Source organism: Phyllopteryx taeniolatus, chromosome 13 (genome assembly GCF_024500385.1).
Source record: "Phyllopteryx taeniolatus isolate TA_2022b chromosome 13, UOR_Ptae_1.2, whole genome shotgun sequence".
In the NCBI taxonomy this organism is placed as follows: Eukaryota; Metazoa; Chordata; class Actinopteri; order Syngnathiformes; family Syngnathidae; genus Phyllopteryx; species Phyllopteryx taeniolatus.
In genome coordinates, this window is record NC_084514.1 from 2,548,480 (window position 1) to 2,558,769 (window position 10,290).

At 41.5% G+C, this 10,290-nt stretch overlaps 1 long non-coding RNA gene across 3 annotated transcripts; it reads right to left on the minus strand.

The window, feature by feature from the left end:
* Positions 1–1,639: 1,639 nt before the first annotated feature.
* Positions 1,640–9,891, minus strand: LOC133488295 (uncharacterized). Of its 3 annotated transcripts, none has more exons than XR_009791600.1 (6): positions 9,809–9,891; positions 7,883–7,956; positions 6,230–6,302; positions 6,091–6,154; positions 3,702–3,810; positions 1,640–3,537 (listed from the first exon to the last, which is right to left on the minus strand). It is a non-coding gene; the product is annotated as an uncharacterized LOC133488295 (long non-coding RNA). The 3 variants fall into 3 exon arrangements; XR_009791602.1 differs by lacking the exon at positions 9,809–9,891 and adding an exon at positions 8,138–9,193; XR_009791601.1 differs by lacking the exons at positions 1,640–3,537; positions 3,702–3,810 and having other exon boundaries at positions 5,991–6,154; positions 9,809–9,884.
* Positions 9,892–10,290: the final 399 nt, after the last annotated feature.

The window sequence follows — 10,290 nt, forward strand, 5'->3', positions numbered from 1 at the left end:
TTTGTACCTAAACTGTTACACTGATGTCTGATTTACTTCAATGCTTAATCCACATATGATTTGGATTTACCTGTATGTCTTTTTCTGCTTACACTACACACCGCTTGGTCTATGGGCCAAGTGAGAGAAACCATTTTGAAATTGGGTCACTTGGACCATGTAATGTAAATTCAGCCTCATTGTAAAACCTAACACTTGAATTCCTTATAACATCCTGTCACAAGCACTGCAGATAATTCTTCACAGTTACATTAGCACTGACGCTAGCGCTTCCACAACACTATTTTGTACAGAACACTAAAGCAGGTCAACTGTAGTTGTAATGGCAATTACAGAAATGTTTGTCACCAATACAAACCAAAGCGCATGATTTTGAAGCTTTTATTTAGCGTATAATTTCTTCATATTTCTGCTCTCATCTTCCCTTTTATTTCCATCCAATGACATACTTTTATGAAAATATGTTCATCCAACACAAATCGATGTAATTAACCCCTCTAATCTGCATTGTGGTTTATTATTGATCAGTTTTCAAAAGATGATATCCACGATACTAAAATATAAATCAATTTGTCTCATTACGGAAATTGAATTCTAACTTTTTTATAAGCCAACCTGGCTTGACTGGAATACAATTTTACTGTGTTACAATGGAGCTCATTTGGAGCTCACATATCTTAATTTGAAATTTCCATAATCACCGAACCTCCCTCTGTGTAGAGATTATCAAAGAACGCATGTAGCACTCCTCGAGGCTAACAGGGAAAACATGCATACATCAAGTTAAACATGAGTGAACACAATTAGCTACCTCATCCCAGTGGTCAGTGGAACCATAAAATCAATAAGAACAATAAAACAACATTTAGCATGCAGGAATGTTGCCTCAATGTATATGTATAGGAAGAACTGAGCTGCAACAATGGGGGTTGCTAATTGTTGTTGTTTGGGGGGGGGGGAAGGTGGGATCTTTGAATGTTTTCTTGAAGTGGAAAACATATTCCAATTTGCCAGCATGACTCCTTTTTGCATAATGTTCCAAAAAGTGTATGTTCATTACTGTGTGAGGGAATGGGAAAGCATAACTTAGCGGACAAGTCCAAGTGGACAAGGGTGGTAAACACAGCAAGTGATCCTGGGGTCTTTTAGCTCTGTTTTCAATTTTCTGTTTCCACCTTCTCCCGCACGAAACAGAATAACCTTCCCTGCTTATATAACCTTCTGAATTTGATTACCATATTAAAGTCCTTAACAGCATGAAGCTAATGTGCAGTGCCATGGGTATCTTTGGGAGAAGGTCACAGTAATGAAGAGTAGACCACAAATGTAATTTCAGCGCCACTTATTAAACATTCAGTAATTGTTTATATTTGCGTGATTGGGAATGTTAATAAGAGAAGAAAGCTAAGACCTGCAATGGTTTTCTTTGTGTGGTCCCCCGCACTACATTGGTACCTTGACTTACGAATTAAATTTGTAGCATGACCACGCTTGTAACTCAATATACTCGTATATCAAATCAATGTTCTTAATTGAAATAAATTGAAAGTCCATTAAATGAGTCAAGTTTATTTGTATAGCCCTTTTCACAAAAAAAGTCTCAAAGGGCTTCACACACCCACAGTTGGCAAAGATTTACGACATCCCCTAATCTAAACCCCCAAATCCGGCAAGAAAAAACTTCCATCTCAGCAGTGTGGGTTCAGTACATCAGAATCAGAATCATCTTTATTTGTTAAGTAAGTCAAAAACACACAAGGAATTTATCTCCGGTAGTTGGAGCCACTCTAGAATGACAACAGACAGCCACTGTGGCAAAATATACTTTTAGGACATAAAAACACATTACGGAGTCATTGAGCAATGAAAGGTTACCAGTAAAGTGATAATGCTGATACAATGACAATTGTGCAAATGATGCAGTCCTCAAAGAATTTCGAGCAGTTCGAAGTGACTAATAGAGTGTTAATTTTTTACAGTGCAAATTGTGGAAATGGTGCAGATAGTTTTCAAGCACATGTGTGGCCAGTACTGGTCAACAACAGATATGCAAATAGTGCAGAGTGATGAGACTACTACAATTAGTGCACGAATAATGAAGTAGAGTCTCAATAGAGATGTGCATAACTGGCAGCATGTTACAATGAAACTGTAAGTCAACTGTTGAAGAAGTTGATGGCAAGAGAGTAGAAGCTGTTGGAATGTCAGCTGGTTTTAGTTTGCATTAATCGATAACGCCTACCTTGAGGGAAGGAGCTGGAAGAGATGGTGAACAGGACATGGAGGGTCCAAGAGGATTTTGCTTGCTGTTGTCTTAGTTCTGGCAGCGTGCAAGTCCTCAACAGTGAGTAGGGGGGTCCTGAAGATTTTTTGGGCAGTCCTGACTGTTCATTTCAGTCGGAGTTTGTGCTTTGTAGCAACACCAAACTAGACTGTAAGGGATGAACACAGGACTGATTCAATGACTGCTGTGTAGAACTGCCTCAACAGCTCCTCTGGCAGGCCTTGCTTCCTCAAATGCCTCGACTGGGCCGTTTTGAGGATGGTGTTGATGTTGATCTCCCACTTCAGGTCCTGAGAGACTATAGTTCCCAGGAATTTGAAGGTCTCGACGATTGACACAGGGCAGCGTAAGGGGCAGCTGTGGCGAAGGATGTTTCCTGAAGTCCACGATCATCTCTACCGTCTTGAGCGTTTTCAGCTCCAGGTTGTGTCGGCCGTACCAAAGCTCCAGCCACTCCACTTCCTCTCAATACTCAGACTCGTCAACGTCTTTGATTAGGCCGATGACTGTGGTGTCGTCTGCAAACTTTAGGAGTTTGACAGCCAGGTGTGTTAAGGTGCAGTCGTTCATGTAGAGAGAGAGAAGAGTAACGGAGAGAGGACGCATCCTTGGGGCGTTCCAGTGTTGATGGTGCTTGTGGATAAGGTGGTGTCCGCCAGCCTCACCTGCTGTGTCCTGCCCATCAGGAAGCTGTAAATCCACTGGCAGATGGCAGGTGAGACGCTGAGCCACTTGGAGGAGAGTAGTTCGGCAATGATGATGTTGAATGCAGAGCTGAAGTTCACAAACAGGATCCTTGTGTAGGTCCCTGCGCCGTCGATGTGTTCTAGGATAAAGAGAAGTCCCATCTTGAGCCCAGCAGGGCTCCTGTGTCACTCTTGAAGTGGTCCAGCACGATGCGTTCAAAGGACTTTATTGGCCATAGATGTGAGGCCAACAGGCCTGTAGTTGTTCAGATCCAAGATTGCAGGTTTTTGGGGACCGGGATGATGGTGGAGTGTTTGAAACAGGATGGTCCTTCACAAAGTTCCAGAGATCTATTGAATGTCTCTTTGAAGACTGGAGCGAGCTGGTCCGCGTCAACTGTCAGGCAGGATGAGGACACAAGTTCTGGGCCCGCCACTTTGTTGATCTTTTGTTTTTTGAAGATACCTCTAACATTTGTTCAATGCAGAAGTGGGAATCGGAGGTGTGATGGTGGTCGCTGGTGGTGCGGCTGGGTGGGTGTGGGGTGTGAAAGTGTCTTTTCAAATCTGCAAAAGAAGGTGTTCAAGGCGTCAGCCAGTTGGTCATATGGGCCCTGTGACTCATGGCGATCAATCCAGGATGTCGTCACGCGTCTTGCCTGAAGTCAGCTGGGCTAGGCTCCAGCTAACCATGGTATAGAAAAATGGATGGTTTAGAGTCTTCAACTTACCTACCGTGCATATTTTTGGGATGTGGTAGGAAACTGGAGTACCCGGTCTTTTACTCTGAGGGTAAACGATTCAGAGATATGATGTGTCACAAAGTGAGACGAGTGTAAGCTGAGGAGTCAGAGAGGTCAAGGAGTCTATTTTTTTCTTTCAAATGTGACTACATATGCAACAGGAAACCTCGCCATTTGTCGTTAAAGCCACCTGCACACACAGAGGGCACGCCGCCACTGTTTCAACCGGGACGGCGTGCGCACCCCAGCGGGCTTCCAGATAGCAACTAAAGAGCTTATTTCCCAAATCTCTTTATCCTTTCTAGAACTGTGAGACGTTGACAGAAAGTCAGTTAACTCTTGCCAGTGGCAGCTGCATGGGTTTTGCATAATTAATTATTTATACGGAGCCAGACATAGTAATTACCATCCAGATGAATATGATATTCTAATCAGCCAGGCTTTAATTTTAATTGCCCTCCAGCATCTAACTGTCAGTGCTGGCCTGGCTTGATAAAGTAGAGAGTCTCTAAACACCATTAGACATCTGCTCCGAGAGCATTGCCTCCACTACCCAGCATCCCCATCATCCGCCATAAAAATCAATACAGGACCGAGCTGTGTGATCTCCCTCATTTTTCTATGAAAAGCCATTTTTTGTCAATGACAAAAGCAGAGCAGGGCTTCCAGCAATGGAGCCTGCTCCCTGGTGATTGATGAGGCCTTTAGGATTTGCTATTCTTTTTCCTTCCTTGCCTTTCTTTTCTTTTCTTTTTTTAGGGATTTTGGAGTCTCATCTCAATGTACCATATGGAAGAGCTTATCAGGCTTTAGATTCTCTTTTTTTGTCTTCTCAATTGACTGCTTCTTCATATTGGACATTTGGAAAATAGACTGATTTACATCTGTCAAGAATGGGGACTACGGCTGTAGTAAACTAAAACATAAAATACTTTTGTTGTAAGTCAAATTATTAATGATGCTATTAATTCTTATTGCATTTTCATTTAGCCGCTGAATAACAGTGGACATCTGCTGATGTCTTGTTCATTCCCTTTGGCCCATTAGCAGATCAGCAAGCACTATGACGCCAATGTTTGTTACTTTGGCAGATTTTTTGGTTTTCTCTTCCTAAACAAAATTCCCCCCAAAATGTTTTTAAAAATTAAGGAAATTAAATGAGTATTATTCAAATTTATTTATTTTAGGATTTTAATGTGCTGCTCCATTTAAAAAAAATAAAAATAAAATTAATAATAAAAATAAAAAACGTAAAAATAATAATAATTTATCTCGAGCTACGGTCCCACCCATAATCCAATACCGTATTATCACTTTTTTTGTATGAATTAGAATTTCTGAAGTTACTATTGCTAAATAACAAAATGCCAATAAAAATGTTTTTGTGGGATAATCCATTTACAGTGCAGACATTTTCCCACTATACTGTAGGTCACGTTTTAAAGATCGGGATAAGTCAAAAAGTATATATAAAGGAAAGGAAAGGCAGGCTCAAATTGGGACATTCAACACCAGATTCTCACTTCTTCCGCCATGTGTAGTGTTGAAAGTTATTGTCGCTGTCCAACAAGCATTTAATTATATGAAGGTGTGAAACTGCAAACACAGTTTGCACACAGTTGCAATAGTTTTGGGGACATTATTTGTTGTCATAGTGGTATTTGTTTCAACAGAGTAAGGGATTGGATGCAAAATTTAGCAGTATGATACCTTTTAAATGTCAAATGTACATCCATCCATCTATAGCTCTTGTCCTCATTAGTTGTCATGGGTGAGAGCTGTCTTTGGGGGAGAGGTAATGTTAACTCTGGACTGGTCGCTAGCCATGTGCAGAATAAATGTACAGTTATAGATTAAAAAAAAAAAAAAAACTAAAATACAATAACCCAAGTACAGTATGTACTTGAATTCAAACAATTACTTTCCACCACTGGATAGGTAGTGGCATTTTCTGGCATGTGCAATGTGTGCGGATGCACAGGGTGGAAATGCGCCCCAAATTTTTAAAAATATTGGTACATAATGAGTTTGCTGCGGTATGGCAAGCAAAAAGGAAAACTTTTGGCAGCTGCTATCAATACAAGGGAATCCCCAATACAGTAAGAATTTCTGCCATCTTGTGCAGTCTGGTCTTAGAATTGCTCTCACTATTCCTGTCACTGTGGCTCAAGCAGAGAGGACCGTTTTAAAGCTCAAGTTAATAAACACCTACTTTGAGGTAAACCATGTCCCAGGAATATTTAACTAGCCTTAGTATCATCAACCAAACAGTTGGAGTAAATATATTACACAAGGGCTTCATTTTATTTTTTTCAATTTTGCATCAAAGCTAGAAGGCAACTCGATTAACACCACTGGAGGATGCTGTGAGGGATACATTGTGGTTGTCTATGACCGTCATCAGCGCTTGGTACGTTGGCAGCATCTCAAGGATATGAACTCTGTGGAAATGAAATCAGTTGCTTGACACAAGCGGCAATGATGAGGAAACATGTACAGTTATTATGGCTGTGCACCTCAAGTGGGAAGATGGATGGCTTCACAGATTGATCGACCCCAGTGGCCTCAGCCGTTGTGAAGGTCCATTTCCTGAAAGAGATGCTTAGCTTTCAAATGCGCAAGAAGTTACTTTCGCACCCTTGTATCTTGTTTGATTTAAACTCTCTGACTTTTCAGTGTGGTAAATAAAAAGTAATTGAAGGCACTTGTTTGAGTCCTTGGCTCTCATCCAAGGCAACCATTGTTTCTCCTCATCATTGTGCATTCACAGAGCAAAGTAGCACACTTCTCTGCGTCTCGGCTTGGCTCAAGGTGTTTTGATCTCCACACTTTGCCAAGAAGCTCTTCAGATGTCTAGCACTCCTCACGTCCAAAGTTTGAATTTCATTAAAGAGTCTCTCTGCTCCCTTGGCTGAGAGGAACAAAGCATGAGTCGGACTCAATGGTAATCCTGCCTGCAAGGCGCTGGTGTCAAAGGTCGCTCGTCGCCAGCTGATGAATCCTGTGGTCGGGGATGGAAACGGGGATGGAGAGATGGTGGAGGGGGGGGAGAAACAGAGGGGCTTCTTCGCAGGTTATCTGGGGAGAATCTAATGAGGAGGATCGCAGGAGAAGAGGAGCCATGCTGCTGAGGCTGAGCTGCGGGAAAACTTCAATACGGAAAGCAGCAGCAGAGAGGAGGGAGGAAAAAAAGAAAGCACATCATGAAGAAGTAAGAGAGCCAGACATAAGGCACAATCAGAGGTTGCAATCTATGCTGTTGTGTGAGAGCCACTTAGCGCCTCAGGACATGCCCTCGGCTAATAAAGCTAAAAGTTGCTGGATACTCTGACCTTGCTTTAGAGAGCAAACCCCCTAACAAGGACATGGTGTATAGCCAGGAAAAAACTTTTCTCTAGAGTAAAACACTTGTTCCGTGCATGTTTCATAGACTCTCCTTTCATTATATCTTAGAGGGAGCCAGAGAGAGAGCGAGAAGAACCTATCGGCCTTAACTAACTAAATAAAGAGAACCGTCAGGCTCTGGTACATTAAAAGGAGGGATTAGACAGTGTCGGACACGGGAGCTGACTTTTAAAATGTTCTCAGTGCATGATTAGTTATAGACTGTGAAATGTCTAACTCAATTAAATAAGGGGCTTTCATAGTAATGAGATTGTTGAATGCAAGAGCATCAGTCACTTTAGTTTTGTCAGTGTGCTTTGGATGATGTTACTCTTGGTAAGAGAAAATGCTGAAGTGGTTTCATGATGTGTCTCTCTTTAAACACTACAAAAGTCCATGGTCTCACAGAACCGCCTTGTTTGGATTAGCTCATCTCTCGGGCTCCTCAGAGCTTTGATTGGACATGAAAGTATTCGCTGGGTTTCATGGAAGCCGAGTCAATGGGGTTCATCCACATTGACCCATTCCTTACATTTCATTAAATGACTCATTATCTCTCTGCATGTGAAGTCGCTGAAGCCTAATGTGCCTTATTTATGGAAGATGACCGAAAAGTCCCCCACAGACAATAAATTGATTCAGCATGTGGAAATCGTCATAATAACATACTGCGCCAATTTAGGGAGCATCCATTAATCAGTGTACAATATGATATTTGTACCGTGCTTCTTTCTATTCCACTTAAATCTATGAAGTCACTGTGTTTGACTGCAGCGGTTCATTACCAGAGTGAGGTGAGTGATGGAGGTGATTGCATTGCAGCAGCATGGTCTCACTTCCTGGAGGTGCTTTTGAGTCCCTGGAGGTAAAAGGAGAAAAAAAGTTGTAGTCTGCCCAAACACTGTAGATGATTTGTGGCATGATGATTTCATAAATCTATGGATTGGAGTTAAGCTTCTCTGTGGAATCAATATTAACAACACCCTGCACAAGCCATTTGAATTATATAGAGCCTGCCAGATTTATTTATGAATCAGTACCTGTTGTCGGGTGGACAAAGGCCAGGAAGGAGAAAGCATCAGTGAAGCAAGTAACCACACTGCTGTGAATCCGCATGTATTGCCTTAGCATGCGTGTCACACTTTGTTTCTCTGAGACCTTTAACACAGCCTAGTGAACATGCCAGAGCAAATCCGTGCGAATTGGCCCAGTGCTCCAACATGAATCTGAGGCAGGGGTGACCAGCCACAGCCTAAATGGAAGCCCTCAGAGACCGCTGACCCAGAGGAAAAAAAAAAAAAAACTTTTCGGGGAAGCTGCAGGGATGAGGAAGAGGCTGCATGAGCTGAGAGAGATGAGCTGAGATGAGGCAAAGACCAGACGAGTCACATTTGGATGCAGCATCCAACATGTCTGGACCTAAATATGCACTCAGGCATCCATGTCCATACTGAAGATAATGTTAAGTGGGATGCAAATAAAATATTCCAGAAATGTAGCCATCAACATGCACACTGTCTCACATTTTAGAGATAATATTGTATTTATAGTGGAAACTCTTAAAGGAGAAAACTTATGCCATTTTTCCACATTTAAATTCCCAGATGTCTTGAAATATTAAGAGCAGCTAGTTTACTGAGCGTGAATTCTGGGAAATGGCAGACAGCAAAGCATCGTATGATGTTATCTTACACCACCCGATAAAAATACGGCAAGGTGCCAAGTGTGTGACAAAACAGTTTTCCACAGCAGCAACACAAGCAATTGGCTCAAGCACCTGAAGACCACACATCTTGAGAGCAAACAGTGAGCCTGAAAAAAGACAAGTTGCACCATAAATCCATTCTGGTGCACATCCCGCTGTCTAGAAAAAGTTAGTAAAGAGGCAAGGTGTGTCTAGGTTACACAAAGCATTAACTGTGCGAGTGTTGTGATAAAAATAATGCTTGTGTTGTGTCTGTCCCTTAATCCTTCTGAACACAATTTAATCGTAGCATTACACATTTTAGGGGAAAAGGATAATCCAGTTGTTGATTCCTTAGAGCAGACACTGGTTTTGTTTACTGAATATTTTTCTTAAAGGTCTCGTATTTTGACTATTTAGACACCTATAGAGTGACTCTCTAACATTGACTTAGAAAAAAGTGTCAATTTCATTTAAAAAAAAAAAAAAAAACACCTTGGTTTTGTCATACAAGTGTCCCGAAAAGGCCCTTCTGACAGCTAGTTCTGTTTGGCCCAGTTTTGTATCCGCTTTGGCCATCGTCGACTAAGACCCCCTTTCTTCTGATTGGTTGGGAGACCCACTTGGAGAGGACATGTTTATGTTGACAGCGCTAGCTCGGACGCGGAAAGAGAAGGGGAAGATCTTCGCTACACGACGCCTGCCAGCCATGCCCATGAAAAGTCGCTACGGTCGCACGATGTCAACACCGTACAAAATGCCTTTAAAAGCAAACGCCCGTGTCATGTCATCTTCCCAAACTACTTTTCAAAGGTGAGAAATACAATCGATACAACACTGAACTGACAAAACCCGTCAAAATAGGCGTAAATTAACCTTCCTTCTGCAATGAAGCATTACAACGATCGATTTTACCAAAACAAACCTGCTCAAATCTATCTAAGATCACTATTTTCACTCATTATTATAACAAAAATATATATCCAGACTTTCAATATAGACGACGATTACGCCACAAAAGACATACTAGTTCAATGAGGAAATGTGCTCTTATCTCCGTCGCCGAGTTCAGCTGGCTGACACAGTTTTGGGTTTAAATGTGGGCGGGCCAAAACCTGGCTGAATCTCAAAAATGTCATCAGAAAAAAATGATTAAATTACTACTGCGTCTATTTTGGGGGTAATCTTTTCTGCAGACATCGGTTTTTTAAGTCCAGAACTATGGAATAAATGCCAATGTTGACGGCATTAGCGAGGTCCTTTAATTAATGTCTAATAATAATGCTGACTTTTATAAAAGCAAAATGTACTTTTTATTGAACAAAAGACATTCTATCCCTTAAGCTATTGTGCTTTATTGTTTTCTATTTAGTTTGAAACTTATCTTATTTTGTTTCTTCGTTTTATAACTTACTGCTGTTTTTAGGGGAGCCACTGATTACTAATCATTCTCATTAACACACAATGATAAATCTAATGTGCTTGCTGCTGGCTAATCCTCTCTGCTGC